The sequence below is a fragment of the Bos taurus genome, chromosome 5, assembly GCF_002263795.3.
Source record: "Bos taurus isolate L1 Dominette 01449 registration number 42190680 breed Hereford chromosome 5, ARS-UCD2.0, whole genome shotgun sequence".
NCBI lineage: Eukaryota > Metazoa > Chordata > Mammalia > Artiodactyla > Bovidae > Bos > Bos taurus.
The window spans coordinates 53,835,044-53,854,717 of NC_037332.1; the positions used below are offsets into that span (position 1 = coordinate 53,835,044).

General features: G+C 39.5%; 1 protein-coding gene across 8 annotated transcripts in view; it reads right to left on the minus strand.

Moving 5' to 3' along the window:
* Positions 1–19,674, minus strand: part of SLC16A7 (solute carrier family 16 member 7) — a 200,899-nt gene that overhangs the window by 143,011 nt on the left and 38,214 nt on the right. For 2 of the 8 annotated variants that reach the window (XM_005206690.5, XM_005206685.5), the window contains exon 1: positions 19,305–19,425. The exons of 5 other annotated variants lie outside the window; for them this stretch is intronic. The gene's annotated coding sequence lies outside the window, so the exon portion shown is untranslated. Of the gene's footprint in view, positions 1–9,663; positions 9,755–19,304; positions 19,426–19,674 lie in introns of those variants that run through there. One more of the 8 variants, XM_024992154.2, reaches the window with a different exon arrangement.

Below are 19,674 nucleotides of genomic sequence, written 5' to 3' on the forward strand. Positions count from 1 at the left end.
ATTAATGTGGTTGAAGTCACATCACTGCACTCTTTGGAATCAAAATAGTGAAATACCTTTAAACTAAAGCTCTATTTACAAATTTGAAGCCATCAAATTCTACAATGCCTCTGTCTCTCATACTCTCAAGCCCTTAATAAACTGTTTCCTCTAATCTCTAATCCTCTTTCTCAGTCTCTTGCTCACACAACTACAGTGCTATGTATTTTTTCCTTTTGGTTCATACTCTCCACTCTACTACACTCCTCTTAATGTCTTTCCTAATATTTTTCATTGAATCCTCTAGAGCTCCCATTTTTTTTTTTCAAATAAATTACCTAATTCCTAACCTAGACATTGGACTCTCTCTATGATCTTTTCCCCTTGAAGATCTAACTTAGATTGAGCCCTCTTGAATACCTGCTAATTCCTTATCTTTAGGTATAGAACAGAGGTTCAGCACAAACCTAGTTCTACTCTACATCTTACCATTACTTTTCAGTTCACACAAGGAAATGTTTCTTCACTTACGTTCATTTCACCAAGCTATACCATCCAGAAAACTAGGACCTAATATCCTTCAGACTGTTTCTTCAAAATTCATTTCTCTTCACTCCAAAGTCACACCATAATCAATATTCATAATCAATAACCATGCACTATAATCAGTAACCTAGCCAGAGAAACTGTGACCTCCACATCTACTCTCCTTTCAGTAACTCACTTACAACTTGAAGCTAATGGGCACTCTTAATGCTTCTACTACTTTAGTCTTAAACATTGACATTCCAATTCCCCATCATTTTCCTGTCCTTCAGACAACACTAAAAACATTATTTCTGTCAATTCTGTCCTGGGATTTCCTTGAAAGTTTCCCCTGTTTTGAGGCTTACATCTTCTCCCAAACCACTGACCCTTTCCTTCTTTTTTTAGTATTTATTTTTATTTATTTGGCTGTGCAGGGTCTTAGTCATGGCACGCAGAATCTTTGATCTTTACTTGCAGAACGTGCAGTCTTAGTCGTGGCACGTGAAATCTAGTTCCCCAACCAGGAATCAAACCCCACCTCCCTGCATTAGAAGCTCAGAGTCTTACCTACTGGACCACCAGAGAAGTCCCAAATTAGCCCTTTTCTAACCTTCTTTTCTTTTGTACTCTGCTGCAATGTTAATCTTCATTCAAATTCCATTTCTGCTACTCATTGGTAAAATATCTTGGGAACATTACTTAACAGGATTCTGTTTGTCTTTTAAAAATGAGCATAAAACTTAATACTTCATAGGAAAGGAGGGGACGAATGTGGCAATGTCTATAATGTACTAAGCAGAATTTCTAGCACATCAAGTACTCAACAAATATTAATATCACCTTTAATCATCAATGTTCTCAAGTCACTCACATCTTTGTCTTCTGGCAACAAGGAGCCTGGAACTTCCAAACTCAAAATGGGCACTGCAATTACAGTACTAAGTAAAGTTCAAAAACACATGAATTAACCTCACAAGTTGATGCCACTTGTTAACAGGACTTGTTAACAGGACTCTCAATGGCTTTCCCGTAAGCTTTTATCATATCTCTTGACACGTTCCTCTCCTTTCCAACGTGGTTCTAAACATCTTCCTTTCTCCTCAAGTTTCCCAATCACCCTGTCATCTGTCAATCTGTGGTTGATCGGGTTTCTTATTTGCAAAGAAAATGAAAACCATCAGACCAAGCATGAAATGCCATAAATGTGCACACTTCTGTAGCCCCTGTGAGTCCTTCATTCATTCCCTCCTGCCCTGGTAGTAGAGGTAAGCCACTTCCTGGTAACCAAATAGGCCCTCACCTAATATATGATATGTTCTGCCTGTCCGTGAATGGTTTTGCCATCTGATTTGACCCCTTCGTTTTCCTCTCCTATCATTTCTTCCTTGCACTATATATTCTAACCACACTGAATTCCGTTTTCAGCTCATCCCATGCTATTTCGTATCTTCCTGTCTTTACTGCCTTAGCAGTTGCCAGTGTCTATCAAGGAATCCTTTTCTCACTTTTCTATTAGCAAAGTTCCTATTTATTCTTCAAGACCCAACTGAATAATTCCTCTTTTGTGAGAGGAGGGAAGCAAGACGAGAGAGGACACTGACAAGTAGTGACAGGAGAAGGAACTCCCAGGAAAGGTGGTAACAGGGAAGCCTCACAGTATCTCACAATAGAGTTGATAGACAATAATCAGTTTTAATTATGATATCAGATTTCTTGTTTTCTTCTATCTTTAACACATATTTCCACTTATTTCATGAAAAACATTTCAACGGCTCTCTGACAGCTAACAAATAGAGTCCTCAGCCTTTCAACTTTACAGATAATTACAAAAATATCTTCAACTGTCAGGAAATCACCAGATTTCCAACAGTTTATGAATAGACTTTGAAAGGAAAGGGAAGAAGGAAAAATCAAACTAACACACATTTGTTGGTGAGAAACTTAAAAAAAAAAAAACAGAAATCATTGACTTTGATTTTTCTGCAATTTTCCCAAATTCCTTAAATACCAGGTTCTTATAACATTATAATAAGGTAACGTCTGAAACTGACCACGCAGAAGCGTGGCCCAGATGAGCTACCCCTTGCCCAATGTCAGGGGCGGTGACCGAGAGTGCCAGGCTGCGTCGGCACAGGAGCGGCCGAGAGGAGCTACCCCATGTCTGAGGTCAGGGGCGATGGCCGAGACGAGCTACCCCACGTCCGAGGTCAGGGGAGGTGGGACAAACTACCCCACACCCAAGGTCAGGGGAGGCGGGATGAACTACCTCATGCTCGAGGTCAGGGGCTGCGGCCGAGACGAACTACCCGACGCCCGAGGTCATGGGCGGTGGCCTAGAGGAGCTACCACAAAACCGAGGTCAGGGGAGGCAGGACGAACTACCCCACGTCCGAGGTCAGGGAAGGCGGGATGAACTACCTCATGCCCAAGATCAGGGGCGACGGCCTAGAGGAGCTACCCCACGTTCGAGGTCAGGGGAGGCCAGACGAACTACCTCATGCCCGAGGTCGGGGCGGCAGCCTAGAGGAGCTACCACACAACTGAGGTCAGGGCGGTGGCTTAGAGGAGCTACCCCACGTCTGAGGTCAGGGGAGGGAGGATGAACTACCCCACGTCCGAGGTCAGGGGAGGCGGGACGAACTACCTCATGCCCGAGGTCAGGGGCACTGGCCGAGAGGAGCTACCACACCCCCGAGGTCAGGGGCGGCAGCCTAGAGGAGCTACCCCATGTCCGAGGTCAGGGGAGGCGGGACGAACTACCTCATGCCGGAGGTCAGGGGTGGCGGCTGAGGCGAACTACCGCATGCCCGAGGTCAGGGGCACTGGCCAAGAGGAGCTACCTCACGCTCACTCTCTGAGCTCATGCCGGAGGTCAGGGGAGGCGGGATGACCTACCGCACGCCCGAGGTAAGGGGAGGTGGCCGAGACTGGGCAACCCCTCATCCAAGGAGCAGCGGCTGCCCAGGCCCAGGAGGGCCGAGAGGAGCTACTCCACTTTCAAGGTCAGGAGGGGAGCCGTGAAGAGATACCCCTTGTCCAGGGTCAGGGGAGGCAGGACGAACTACCCCATGCCCAAGGTCAGGGGCAGCGGCCTAGATGAAATACCTCACGCCAGAGGTCAGGGGCAGCGGCAGAGAGGAACAACCCCACATCAAAGGAGCTGCGGCTGCCCGGGCGCAGGAGGGCCGAGAGAAGCTACTCCACCTTCAAGGTCAGGAGGGGCAGCCGTGAGGAGATACCCCTCATTCAAGGTAAGGAGCAGTGGCTGCACTTTGCTGGAGCAATCGTGAAGAGATACCCCACGTCCAAGTTAAAAGAAACCCAAGTAAGACGGTAAGTATTGCGAGAAGATATCAGAGGGCAGACACAGTGAAACTATAATCACAGAAAACTAGCCAATCTGATCACATAGACAACCACTATACAAACGAGGAGCTGCTTACATGGACCACAGGCTTGTCTAACTCAATGAAACTAAGCCTGGCCATGTGGGGCCACCCAAGATGGGAGGGTCATGGTGGAGAGGTCTGACAGAATGTGGTCCACTGGAGAAGGGAATGGCATACCACTACAGTAGCCTTGCCTTGAGAACCCCATGAACAGTATGAAAAGGCAAAATGATAAGATACTGAAAGGGGAGCTCCCAGGGTCGGTAGGTGCCTAATATGCTACTGGATCATTGGAGAAATAACTCCAGAAAGAATGAAGGAAGAAGCCAAAACAAAAACAATACCCAGTTGTGGATGTGACTGGTGATAGAAGCAGGTCCGATGCTATAAAGAGTAATATTGCATAGGAACCTGGAATTTCAGGTCCATGAATCAAGACCAATTGGAAGTGGTCAATCAGGAGATGGCAAGAGTGAACGTCGACATTCTAGGAATCAGCAAACTAAAATGGACTTGAATGGGTGAATTTAACTCAGGTGACCATTATATTTACTACTGTGGGCAGTAGTAATCCTTTAGAAGAAATGGCTTAGCCATCATGGTCAACAAAAGAGTCTGAAATACAGTACTTGGATGCAATCTCAAAAATGACAGAATGATCTCTATTCGTTTCCAAGGCAAACCATTCAATATCACAGTAATCCAAGTCTATGCCCCACCAGTAATGCTGAAGAAGCTGAAGCTGAATGGTTCTATGAAGACCTACAAGACCTTTTAGAACTAACACCCAAAAAAGATGTCCTTTTCATTATAGGGGACTGGAATGCAAAAGTAGGAAGTCAAGAAACACCTGGAGTAACAGGCAAATTTGGCCTTGGAGTACAGAATGAAGCAGGGCAAAGGCTAATAGAGTTTTGCCAAGAGAACGCACTGCTCATAGCAAACACCCTCTTCCAACAACACAAGAGAAGACTCTACACATGGACATCACCAGATGGTCAACACTGAAATCAGATTGATTACATTCTTTGCAGCCAAAGATGGAGAGGCTTTATACAGTCAGCAAAAACAAGACTGGGAGCTGGCTGTGGCTCAGATCATGAACTCCTTATTGCGAAATTCAAACTTAAATTGAAGAAAGTGGGGAAAACCACTAAACCATTCAGGTATGACCTAAATCAAATCCCTTATGATTATACAGTGGAAGTGAGAAATAGATTTTAGGGCCTAGATCTGATAGAGTGCCTGATGAACTATGGTCGGAGGTTCATGACATTGTACAGGAGACAGGGATCAACACCATCCCCATGGAAAAGAAATGCAAAAAAGCAAAATTGCTGTCTGGGGAGGCCTTACAAATAGCTGTGAAAAGAAGAGAAGTGAAAAGCAAGGGAGAAAAGGAAACATATAAGCATCTAAATACAGAGTTTCAAAGAATAGCAAGGAGAGAAAAGAAAGCCTTCCTCAGCAATCAATGCAAAGAAGTAGAGGAAAACAACAGGATGGGAAAGACAAGCGATCTCTTCAAGAAAATTAGAGACACCAAGGGAACATTTCATGCAAAGATGGACTCAATATAGCACAGAAATGGTATGACCTAATAGAAGCAGAAGATATTAAGAAGAGGTGGCAGGAATACACAGAAGAATTGTACAAAAAAGATCTTCATGACCAAGATAATCACGATGGTGTGATCACTCACCTTGAGCCAAACATCCTGGAATGTGAAGTCAAGTGGGCCTTAGAAAGCATCACTACGAACAAAGCTAGTGGAGGTGATGGAATCCCAGTGGAGCTATTTCAAATCCTGAAAGATGATGCTGTGAAAGTGCTGCACTCAATATGCCAGCAAATTTGGAAAACTCAGCAGTGGCCATAGGACTGGAAAAGGTCAATTTTGATTCCAATCCCAAAGAAAGTGAAAGTGAAGTCCCTCAGTCGTGTCCGACTCTTTGCGACCCTGTGGACTGTAGCCTACCAGGCTCCTCTGTCCATGGGATTTTCCAGACAAGAGTACTGGAGTGGATTGTCATTTCTTTCTCCAGGGGATCTTCTTGACCCAGGGATCAAACCCCAGTCTCCCGCATTGTAGACAGACACTTTACCATCTGAGCCACCAGGGCTTCAAATGAAGAAGAAAGGCAGTGAAAGGCAGTGCCAAAGAATGCTCAAACCTCTGCACAATTGCACTCATCTCACATGCTAGTAAAATAATGCCCAGAATTCTCCAAGCCAGGCTTCAGCAGTACGTGAACCGTGAACTTCCAGATGTTCAAGCTGGTTTTAGAAAAGTCAGAGGAACCAGAGATCAAATTGCCAACATCCACTGGATCATGGAAAAAGCAAGGGAGTTCCAGAAAAACTTTATTTATCTGCTTTATTGACTATGCCAAAACCTTTGACTGGGTGGATAACAATAAATTGTGGAAAATTCTGAAAGAGATGGGTATACCAGACCACCTGACCTTCCTCTTGAGAAACTTATATGCAGGTCAGGAAGCAACAGTTAGAACTGGACATGGAACAACAGACTGGTTCCAAATAGGAAAAGGAGTATGTCAAGGCTGTATATTGTCACCCTGCTTATTTCACTTCTATGCAGAGAACATCATGAGAAACCCTGGGCTGGAAGAAGCACAAGCTGGAATCAAGATAGCCTGGAGAAATATCAATAACCTCATATATGGAGATGACACCACCCTTACGGCAGAAAGTGAAGAGGAACTAAAAAGCCTCTTGATAAAAGTGAAAGAGGAGAGTGAAAAAGTTGGCTTAAAGCTCAACATTCAGAAAACGAAGATCATGGCATCTGGTACCATCACTTCATTGTACATAGATGGGGAAACAGTGGAAACAGTGTCAGACTTTATTTTTTGGGGCTCCAAAATCAGGCAGATGGTGACTGCAGCCATGATATTAAAAGTCACTTACTCGTTGGAAGGAAAGTTATGACCAACCTAGGTAGCATATTCAAAAGCAGAGACATTACTTTGCCAACAAAGTTCCGTCTAGTCAAGGCTATGGTTTTTCCTGTGGTCATGTATGGATGTGAGAGTTGGACTGTGTAGAAAGCTGAGCGCTGAAGAATTGATGCTTTTGAACTGTGGTGTTGGAGAAGACTCTTGAGAGTCCCTTGGACTGCAAGGAGATCCAACCAGTCCATCCTAAAGGAGATCCGTCCTGGGTGTTCATTGGAAGGACTGATGCTGAAGCTGAAACTCCAATACTTTGGCCACCTCACACGAAGAGTTGACTCATTGGAAAAGACCCTGATGCTGGGAGGCATTGGGGGCAGGAGAAGAAGGGGATGGCAGAGGATGAGATGGCTGGATGGCATCACCGACTCGATGTACATGAGTTTGAGTGAACTCCAGGAGTTGGTGATGGACAGGGAGGCCTGGCATGCTGTAATTCATGGGGTCACAAAGAGTCAGACACGACTGAGCGGCTGAACTGAACTGAGCCTTTGAATTGCAATAAAGCCAGGACCTAAGTTGTTACTAACATCTGGTTAAGTTTCACTTTTTTTTTTCTTTTTTTTTTGCTTTGATTTGCTTGCCTTTTAAAAATATTTTTGGTTGTTTATTTTGGACATTCAGCTTTATTAGTTGCTAAAAGATATAAATTTCCCTAGTATACTGCTATTTAGATTTTATGCCAAATGTTAGTAATATATGAAGCCAAATATTCAAATTTAACAAATAGCTTCTCAGTATTTCTATTTCAAAATCTCCCATATGCTTGGAGTTGCAGCAGGATAGATACTGCTTTCTAAAGGGCAGTGCAATAGTCAACTTCTTGGATATTTATTATTTTTTGTGAACAGATGTAGGTCATTGCAGACATAGCTCCAAAGTCATCTTCTAAAGTTGAAATACACAAGTGAAATTTGGTACAGTTTCAAAACCTGTTAGGTATTCCATCGCAGTTTTCTTCAATTCACCAAAATTCCTTTTGTGCTGTGGAAAGGCTGCTGGAACATCATTGTTTTCAGACTGTTCGGCTTGATTACACTGCTGTGGTACCACTTATCTAGAGCTATTTTAAGCATCTTCTTGGGTTACAGTAAGCTATATTGTAAATCTAATTACATTTGCCCACAGGAAAGTAGGTTCATGTGAATCCTGCTCTGTAATCTACTTAACAAAAGGCACTGTATTTTTCTTCATAGCATTTATCAAAATTGTTATTACATAGTTATTTATATTTCTAAATGCCTTTCTCTTCCACTATAAATTTCAAAAGGGCATTGAGCATGTTGTATACACAGTACTTTTTGCTCAGTGCCTAGAGGGTCAATGAATGTTTGATGAATCAATGAATGAATGAGTGATCACATAAGAGATAACTGAATTATATACATTTATGCTTGACATTTTAAACTCATGCTGAAAATGTATACATACTTCAGGCACTCATTGGGATATATTACAGTATAGTGCAACAAAGCACAAATTTTCAACTCAAATGGAATGGATTTGGGACTTCCCTGGTAGTCTAGTGGTTAAGATCCCCACACTCACACTGCATGAGGCCCAGGTTCAGTCCCTGGTAAGGGAACTAGACCTGTGTGCTGTAATGAAGACCCCACAACTAAGACCTGGCACAGTCAAAAAAAAAAAGAATGGAAGAATAAAACAAATGAAAAAAATTTTAATGGAATGAATTTAATGTCAGATCTGGCATTTCATAAATTGTGTGATCAAAGACAAGTGAAATGAGCTCTCTAACCTTCTGTTTACTCATCTGTAAAATGTGAACAATTGCAGTGGATTAAATATTAAAGATAATGCATTCAAAAATATGAAGCACACTCATGGCATGGAGCAAAGTCTTAATGTGGTGGGTATTATCACTTATTAATATTTAATATAGCTTTTTAAGTGAATTATATAAATCTAAATTATCTAAGGGCTTTTAAAAATTGACAACAGAAATCTAGTTTGAGCATATGCTAGCAGTAATAACTCATCGATAATTTACAATAATAAAATGAATTTTCCAACACTTTCGTGTCTATTTTTCCAATTTTAAACAAGTTATTTTCAATTAAATTTCATCATTCTTTACTCTGTACACTCCTTACAAATTCTTCACAATCACTCAAGAATCCTTCTCTATTGGTCTTCATAACAACAATTTGAATTCATCAGTTCAAGTCTCTCACCTAGATTGAATACTCTTCCCTAAGCAACTCTCATTTCATTATCGTCCCTGTATTGTCCCTGTATTTCATAACTTCAACCATTATCACAGTGGAAAAAGTATTCTGTATTCTCTCTTTTGGACTATACTCTCTTCAAGGCTCTAATCTCTGCACAAAGAATTGGACCCAATTTAATCTTTAATTTTTAGTCATCCCTTTATGAGCATATACTGAGCATGATCTATTCTCATCTATGATAGATCTATGATTTATTCTATGTTGAAGAACTAACATATAAGATGATAGTATTAGGAGATAGGGTCTTTGGGAGGTGATTAGGGATGGGATTCGTATGTGCCTGCATGCTCCAGTTGTGTCCGACTCTTTGTGACCCATGGACTATGGCCCAACAGGCTCCTCTGTCCATCGAATTTTCCAGGCAAAAATACTGGAGTGGGTTGCCATTTTCTACTCCAGGGGATCTTCCCGACCCAGGGTTCGAACCTGCATCCCTTCCATCTCCTGCGTTGGCAGGCGTATTCTTTACCAACTGTGCCACCTGGGAAGCCCCAGGAATGGGATTAAGGTCCTTATAAAAGGGACTCCAGAAAACGAACTCACCCCCTCAATATGTGAGGATACAAGGAATCAGCAGTCTGAAAGAGGGCCCTCATCTGACCATGTTGCACCCTGATCTCAGACTTCCAGCCTCCAGAACTGTAAAAGACAAAATTCTGTTGTTTACAAGCTTCACAGTCTGTAATATCTTGTTATAGCCACCCAAAAGATCTTCAGCAATCTACATGGTAGACACTAATCTACATGGTAGACACTATGCTGGGTTAGACTGTTATAAAACAGAGCACAATAGCGTCTCTAGTATCAAAGAGCTCACAGACTAAATAAGGGATGCAAAACTAGAAACAAATAATTATGAAAATTGTGATAAGGGAAATACTATGCTCCTGGCTTTATGAAAACACAGAAATAACAAGATGTATGGCTTTATGGTAACTAAACAGTTTCAGGTAAGTAAGCACATGGACAGAATCCTAGAGAAAGCAATGTTTCTTAAAGGATAAAAAGGAATCAGCGAACTAAAAAAAAAGGCAAAAGGAAGGGCATTCCATGTCCAAGAGGTGGTATGAAGCACAGAAACAAATGACAGTGTAGTCATACAGGAAACACTAAGACAGCAAATTTATTTTGTAACTCATGTAAGATCAATTCATAAAGTATGATTGCAGCACTAAAGTCCATAGGAAAGGCTGTATATTAGACTGTGTTTAAGTTAACTTACGGTTACAATTTAAAAGATCTGTAAATTCAAACTTCTTTCCTTTACACCATTTAAAGTAATAATAGGGAACATCTGTTTGGTTAGATTCTATTCAGTACTTCAGGTCACCTGGAGAGACTACTGATACTCCAAAATGGTGAACTATTAGCATTGGTGCAGATCTTCCCACCAAACAAAACTCCAAACTGCCTTTATTAGTGCCATCTAGGAAAAGGCCAGAAAGGCTCTCTATAAAGACAAGCTGACACACATTGGAAGGCACAATCGATAGTGGTTTATTAAGCCTTAAGTTGTAGAAAAGCACTGGAATTGGCTCCCTCTTCTCACAAATGGACAAAGTAAGGACCAGCAATAACCAATAATGTTCAATGACTCCCCACATCAAAAGCACCCATGCTAAAATGACTCACTGGGATAAAAGTAGAAAAGTCATAAAAGGAACATTCAGGGTGGGGGGGAAGACTAACTTTATCTCTGTTCTCACATCTATATAATATGAGCCCTAGAAACTGTTGCCCAGCTATAGAATAAATCTGGAACTATCAAAAATATTCCTTTTTAATACAAGTTTTGCATCCCATTAGGGCAGGGACTTCATTTTTGTTCGTCACATTTTCCCCATCTCAAGCCAAGTAAGTTCTAAGAAATATTTTTGAATGAATGAATAATACATGAATGCATATTATGTAGAAGACTAGACTCAGGAGAGTTTGGCAGCAAATCAACACACAATGTTTCTGCCCTAGTAGGGGATACAAGCAGACAAATTAAAAGGATTGCTTTGTATGAAGCAATTTTTTTTTAACTATCATAGGAATGGGGTTGGGAGAAATGATTCCTTTAGCTAATGTGATTAGAGGGAAGGCCTCTGCAATGGAAAAGGTAGGTACAGTATACAGATTTACTTAGTATTTTGGACTTGCTATTTCAAGGTATTAACATATTCTGGCAACCACAGTTCCAATTTAAAGGCAGAGAAAAAGCTTAATGAGTTTATACAAGATTGTTTCAAGTAAAATGTATGTATACCAATCCACCTTTAAACAATGCAGAGGGGTTAAGTACACTGAGCCTTTGTGTGACTGAAAATCCCAGTATAACCTATCAGCCTCCGTATCCCAAGTTCCTCTCTATTGGAGATTCCGTATCCACAGAGTCAACCAATCATAGATTGTGTAGTGCTGTAGTATGTATTTATTGAAAAAAATCCCTCTATAAGTGGACTAGACCAGTTCAAACACCTATTATTCAAGAATCAACTGCACACACATATTTAGATATGTGTGTGTATAGATATTACTAAAAATATTTCTGTACAAATGTTGCCCTGAATGTTTTGTTGAAATAGAATCATTTTAGACTTCTCAATTTGCCCATGTAAATCATTTTTCATACACACAGCTCCTCACAAAAAAACCTGCACAACATTAATTTAAAGATTTCTGAGGAGACTATGTTTAAGCATCAAAATATTCTTTAAAAAAAAAAAGTTTTTTGAGAAGACACTTAGAACATCAGGCTCTTTATTAGGTTGCCAAGATGAAAGGTGGGTATTTTCAGTTGTTAAATACATGGCAGCACTTGTGTCTGATAGAGGCTGCCAATGACTTTCATTATATCTGTCAGTCAAATTGTAAAAAAGAAAAAAACAATCATTGAAATAAATCCTACACAATGGCAAACAGTTGGCATGATAAGTGGTTTTAGTAGCCAGTGGTGGCATGGATCCTCATGTTTTTTGGGTAGTTAGAATCCAAGAGTATTTCAGAGAAAGCACTATGTTATTTTCAGAATTTCAGTTATTTAATTTCTTGTAGCAAATGAAAGGAACAATCTCAGTGTTTGGAAAAATGAAATTCTCAAGACTTATTTTTTTTTTAACTTGACTGCACCAGGTCTTAGTTTCAGCATAGGGATCTTTAGTTGCAGCATGCCAACTCAGCTGAGGCATGTGGGATCCCGTTCCCTGACCAGGGATTGAACCCAGATCCCCTGCATTGGGAGCATGGAGTCTTGGTGATTGTACTACCAGGGAAGTACCCCAAAAATGAAATTCTAAGATTTCTTTTTCTGCAGAGTGCAAAGTTCAAGTTAATATGCAGTATTATTTCAAATGACAGAGACATTCACCAAAATTTAAATAGAATGTATCAATTGCAATCATGAAATCCACTCTTCCAAAAGTCAAATATTAAAAAAATATTTAAAAATATTTAAAATATTAAAAAATATAATACCATATATTAAAAAATATTAAAAATCACAAATTCCCTTGTGGTCTGCTCACACATTTTGTAAATCTAATGCCTCTTTTGTTTCTAGTGGTATTTCTGAGTTTCTATACACATGCTTGTATGCTCAGTCATGTCTGACTCTTTGCAACCCCAATGACTATAGCCTACCAGGCTCCTCTGTCCAGGCAAGAATACAGAAGTGGGTTGCCCCTTCCTCCTCTAGAGGATCTTTCCAACCCAGGGATTGAACCTGTGTCTCTTGTGGGCTCCTGCACTGGCAGGCAGATTCTTACCACTTGAGCCACTTGAGTTTCCTTATCAGCATTTAAATTTGGCATAAGGCTGAAAAATGGGTTAGCATCTGTTGATGATGCTCTAAGTAGGGATATGAATTGTGAGCCCCTGATGAGAATGAGCCAATGACAATGACTGCCATTCTTTGTCGGCAACTGTCTTTTCCTACATCACTTTGGCTATACAGCATGGTTTCAACATCCTATCATAAAGAGTTTGTGTTGTAGTTTTAGGTTGTCTTTGTGTTTGTTTTATTGTGTATAGACAATAATATCTGTAAGAACATTATAAGAAGAGGAATAAGACAGGGGCACAACAATATATTGCAGCAAACAAAAACTAATAGAACAAACTAAAAACTAATTTCCAGGATAGGGAATGATAAGATCAAAGAAAAATGGTAAGAACTGCAAGAGCATTATGAAAAAGTAGCTCTGGACTCCTGGACTAAGTCTTAGAATTGCTAAAGAATCTTTGGAAAACAAAATCAGCATGTTTTTAAAGGCTTCAAAGTCAAAGCCCATGAGCCAAAAGGATTATAAAATTTGGTCAGGTGTGTCTTATTCAGTTGATACTTCCCAATGATAGATATTAATAAAAACTGCATTGAATTAAGAAATACAATATCAGTATTTCAAGCTGAAAAAAGAATTATGTTCATTCAGATAATGTCAACAACTAAGGTATAATAATGCAACTCACATGTTAATAGAAAAGCTATAGAAATCTGAACACATGAAAATATCTTTGCTGTTGTTATAATCTCATATTCATACAAGTACTTAATGCTATGTTTCCTATGTTAATTATAAGCAAACACAGCTAAGAGAGATTCTAGTCTACATTTTAGAAACCTATAAACTCTTTTTATAAAAGACTATCATGGAAGAGGTTTTAATATTTATATTTGACATACTGAAAAAATATTTAGTAGTGTTTAATTCTAAGACATCCAAGAATCACTTATAGAATGTTTTAAGAATTAAGAGTCAGGATCTGTCTTTTCTTGGGCTAATCACTAACAAGCTATGTGAATTTGGAAAATTTAGTTAACTTTCTTAAAGTCAAATTTTCTTCTTTTCCAAAATGGAAATATCTTATAGGTCATTGAAATAATAAAATAATATACTACTTGCAGACAGCTTGGCACTTGATAACACATAGTATTATGAATAATATATTTTAAAAAATTATTAACCCAATGGAACACAACAAAAAGAGAGTATTATTTAAAACTTTACATATATTAAAAAAAAAATTTTCCTCCAGGGACTTCTCTGGTGGTCCAGTGGATAAGAATCTGCCTGCCAATGCAGGGTACACAGGCTCAGTCTTTGGTTGGGGGCTAGTACACATGCCTCTGGGCAACAACTCCTGAACCCACACTCCTGTTTTCTACCACACAAGAGAAGCCACCACAATGAAAAGCCTGCACACCACAACTAGAGTGTAGCCCCTGCTGACCGCAACCTGAGAAAGTTGGCACGCAGGAACAAAGACCCACTGCAGCCAATAAATAGATAGATAGATGATGATAGATAACAGATAAAGAAAAGTTTTTTTAACTATTACTTATAAAAAAATTCTTCCTCTGTCTAGAATCGTAGTTCCTATAAAATACGAATCACAAGATTGGAAAATAATGGCACCTTTAAAAAAAGGCAGTGACTATTTCTATTTATAGGGGAATGCTAAGACAGAAAGAGGAGGAAATGGAGAAAGAGAATGATAAAAGAGCAGGAAGGCAAAGAGGAAGAAATGACTAGTCAGTATAAAATACCAGATTATCATTGTATTCAAAGTATTTGTGGAAAAAAATCCTCTTGTTCCCAAATGCATTCTGTTAATGTCCTTTGAGCACGAGATATTTATGCAGGGTTCTACAGATTACAGATTAACATTTTATGGTATCCTAAATTTATGCATTTTAAACAATTTCTGTGACACATTTCTTCCTTTGTCTTCCAATGTGCTACAAAAACAGCAGAATGGGAACTGCTTCTTTTACTAAGGGCAAACTAAGGTTGAAATAAAGATAACCTTTCTATTAATACTAAACCAGAAAAGACTATTAATAGGTTTACAGTTGAGTGGTATGGCTTGGTCATAGTTGTTTCTTTAATACTCAAAAGGTTGAAGCTGACTATTCCTAACCATGGTCTCCATTTTCTGTATAAAGTAATGAGCAAAGAGGTCAGGGGTACTTGTACAGACCCATTTTGGAAATAGGAACAAAATTTTCTAAGTTCTTTGAAATCAGGAATTATTTTCTCATAATCTACATATTCTCTGAAAAACAATGTATCAAGTCTATGCACTCAAGGAGTAATATTTGGATTAACCTAGTGTGTCTGGTGCTACACGAAGCTGAAATCTCTCTTAAATCCATGTAATCAAATTCATAATATAATACATATCCAAAGCGGGTACTATCTGTTAAGTTAATTAAGCAGGGACACCATTAGACTGTAGAAGTCAATATGCTATGGAGGTCTATGTAAACACACCAAAATCTAAGCCTGTGCCTCACAGTTATAAAATTAAAACACCAAAGACAACCCATCAGAAACTGCCAACTAGGCTTGAGCTGTAAGCAGGTGATAATTTCCTTACTTTGCTTCTGCTTTTTCTCTATAAAAGTTTCTCCCCAAGTACCTTTTGGTGGAGCCGTCTTAACCACTTCCGGTTTGGTGCTAATTCCAATAGTTTTTTTGCTCAAATTCCTAAGAATTTTGACATGTCTCAGTTTATCTTTTAACTTTCCTATTGTATCTTCAGCTGAATCTCCTGAGCACCCCTATAATGCTGAAAGTAACAATGAAAAAAAAATGAAAGTGTTAGTCACTTAATCATGTCCAACTCGTTGCGACCCCATGGACCTGGTCAGGATCCTCTGTCCATGGAATTCTCTAGGCAAGAATACAGGAGTGGGTAGCCAGTCACTTCTCCAGGGGATCTTCCTGACCCAGGGATCAAATCCGGGTCTCCTGCATTCCAAGCAGATTCTTTACCACCTGAGCCACCAAGGAAGCCCCAAAATAACAATATCCTGCAATAAATTCCTTTATTGTATACATATTTTGTCACCAAATATAAGAGATGCACGTAGTCTAAATATTCTGTAGAGTAACTTAATCAGAAGAGGCCTGGAAAAATTTTGTTCCATATATTAGCAAAAAGAAAATGATAAACCTCATATTTCTTTTTTTCTTTTTTTTTATTTTATTTTTAAACTTTACAATATTGTATTAGTTTTGCCAAATATCGAAATGAATCCACCACAGATATACATGTGTTCCCCATCCTGAACCCTCCTCCCTCCTCCCTCCCCATACCATCCCTCTGGGTCGTCCCAGTGCACCAGCCCCAAGCATCCAGTATCGTGCATAGAACCTGGACTGGCGACTTGTTTCATACATGATATTATGCCTGTTTCAATGCCATTCTCCCAAATCTCCCCACCCTCTCCCTCATATTTCAATAATGAAGATTTTCTAAATTAAAGTTTTTCCTCTTTGTTTCTCAATATTAATGCTAGGGAAAATAAGTTCATTTAAGGAAAAAGGAAGTATTCTTGTTTAATTTCTTGGAAATAATATAATTCTACATAGGTCTTAATTTATAAATTGTACAGTTTTGATCATTTTACCTCATGGCCTCATGAAGCTTGAGCTTCATTTATTAAAAAATTGCTTAATCAATTTTTAACAGAAAAAAATAAAACCTAAGAAAACAAAACTCACATGCAGCATACTCTACACAATTGTTTCAAAGTAAGTACTTTTTGGTTGAAATTTGTGAAGTAATTGTTTAGAAATTTAAATATATACTGATGTTGAAGCTGAAACTCCAATACTTTGGCCACCTGATGCAAAGAACTGACTCATTTGAAAAGACCCTGATGCTGGGAAAGATTGAGGGCAGACGGAGAAGGGGCCAACAGAGGATGGGATGGTTCAATGGCCTCACTGACTCAATGGACATGAGTTTGGGTAGACTCCAAGAGTTGGTGATGGACAGCGAGGCCTGGCATGCTGCAGTCTATGGGGTCGCAGAGAGTCGGACACTAAACTGAACTGAAACTGAAGATATAAAGTATGAACTTAGGCCAAATCTTTCTGAGTAACACTGATTTCAGGTATGCCATTATTATCGTATATAAAGATCCTAGAACAGGAATGTTTGAAAGTTCAGAAGTTTCTAAGTTTGGTATATATACTTCCTATCTCAAAAAAAGGATATAATGATATATCACTGAGAAATTCACCAGCTTAAATATCTGGAAATTCTAAATTATTTGCTCAGGGAAATATTTATTTCTGATGGAAAGATGAATCAAGTCACAAACATTCCCTTTGCCATTTCTGGATTACACAGTCTTTAGTTTCCATATCCATAACATTAGACACCATCTGAAGTGTAGTATGTTTCAGGAAATTATAACACAACTCCTCACAAACTCTTCATGGAATTTTCTATTGTATATCTGACACTTGGATTTTCAACTGTAAAATGAGTTTCAAACTGATGAAAAATGCAGGAATTTATTTCTAGAGTATTAAGTGAAAAAGTGGTGTGCAAGTAATTAATTAGTAAAGTAAAGGACATTTTAATATTCTCTAATGGTAAAAGTATTAGACTTGTGCTCTCGTTTATTGCACTGTATGATTTGTAATGTGTTCTACCACAAGCTCACTTTGTATATAAAACCGAGGAATTTGTTTCAGCTGGATTGCCAGTGGAAGGAGAATTGAGGAAATAAGTCACAAAGGCAATGTTAATAAGGGGCAGAAATTCAAGCTCTGATAGTACATTTTGTACCTGGATATAGCAGAGAACTTTCCAATTAGAGCCAACAAGTAGAAAGCTGATAACTCCAAGATGAGATTTATAGGGAGAGGTCAGCAGCCTATAATGAGAATTTGGAGCACATACATCCAGCTGTAACACCTTTAGTATAAGTATAGCTTCTAATGGCAAAAGCTAATGGCTCCATGACAATAATAAATAACAGTGAGAGAATATTCTAGCCTCAGGCCTCAGATAGGGAACTCGGGTGGTATTATACAATTTTCACTAACACTAGCTGAAGGAGAGTTCTAAAGAGGTAGTTTCATTCCTGAAGAGCATCAGCTACACTAGAATTTGGGAAATCACAATAGGTAAGGAACAATCTTTCAGCTGAATCCCATCCTTTCCTCAAATGAATTTACATTTAGGCTTGTCCTCACAAGGAAGAAGGAAGGAAGGAAAAGATGGAAGGAGGGAGGAAGGAAGGGAATCACTCCTCATATTCCCATCCCTCATTGTATACCATTCAATAAAAATTTAAAAGGAAATAATACTTCAAAGCACTAGAATTCACTCTGTGTGTGTACCTACCAAGACACTCTTGAAGCACTTGTAATGTGTACAGTGTATATTGGGATACCTGGAGTTGTGCCCTGTACAACCTACAAGGTCATTTACATGCAGCCCTGAAGTAACAGTTAAGAACATGCACTCAAGAGCTGGCAGATCTGGAATCAAGTGATCCTAACCCTGTGACTGTGGGCAAATTAAAGAAACTGGCTAAGTTTATTTTCCACATCCATGAAATGGAGATAACAATATGAACCACCACCTAAGGTTACTGGAACAATAAATGCAAATAAAACACACAGGACACTGCCTGGCACATATGAGTGAGCTCTAACACTCGTTTAATTTATTATCACAGGGAAAATTTTGTGGTAAGTGTCACAAAAGTATATGGAGCTATATGCTTGAATATGATTGAATATGAGGACCCTGGAATTTTAGGCTTCAAACCCCATTGCTAAACATTAATTAGCCATATCACTTGTATCTAACCTTTACCATGAAAACACATATAATATGACATGCCTTTGTGATCTCATACTAACTGATAAGGTTAGTAGTCTGCTAGGGTCTAAGTATCTGTAACCTTAGTAACCACACTGCACAAACTGCACATCCCCAAGTGTCACAGCTTCCCCAGAGCCCAAGAAATAGAATAGAGAAGGGCAGGGTAGAACTGATCATAGCAAATATAAGCACAGTGATGTATTAACCAAGAAGACAGCCTAGTTTTATAAAAAGAAAATAAAGTACAAGCACGCTGTAGATTTTTTTTTTTTTTGAGCATTTGTACAAGGACCAGGAAAACATAGTTGGAAGTCTCATCATATCGACCCCAAGACTGACAGCAAAGTTATTATTCTTCAGTGCAGCCGAGGCCTAGAAGTCAGGTAGATTATTAACAGCAGGATGGATCCTTCACCTTTAGGTAACTTTCATACAAACCCTTGTCTCTTCCTAATGCCAATGCCTATCAGCCCATTAATCACAGCAGCCTCTTCCCACAGCTCTCTCTTCAAATCTTACTCCCCAAGTGTGTCTCAGCCCAAATTCCATCTGTTTTTAGTTGCTACCTTTCAGTTGAATTCCATCACACTGCTGGCTGCTCCTCTTGCCATTTTACAAATGAAAAAGAAATATGCTGTTATTCCAGTAAAACTGCAGTGGTTCTTAACCTGGGTGGTTTTGTTTCCCTGAGGATGTCTGGCAATATGTGGAGACTTATTTGGCTGTCACAGCTGGGAGGGAGCTACTGGCTTCCAGTGGACAGAGGCAGTGCCAGGACTGTGACAGGCATGGGAGGTTCCCAGAGCTCCAAATTTAAGGAGGCACTTACTCACTCTTAGGGTTATCCACACTCAAGATTAAAGTTCACATGACCCCAAGAGTGATTGCCTCCTTAAACACCATGGCCTACCTGCCTCCCTTGCCTCCCTCTAATCC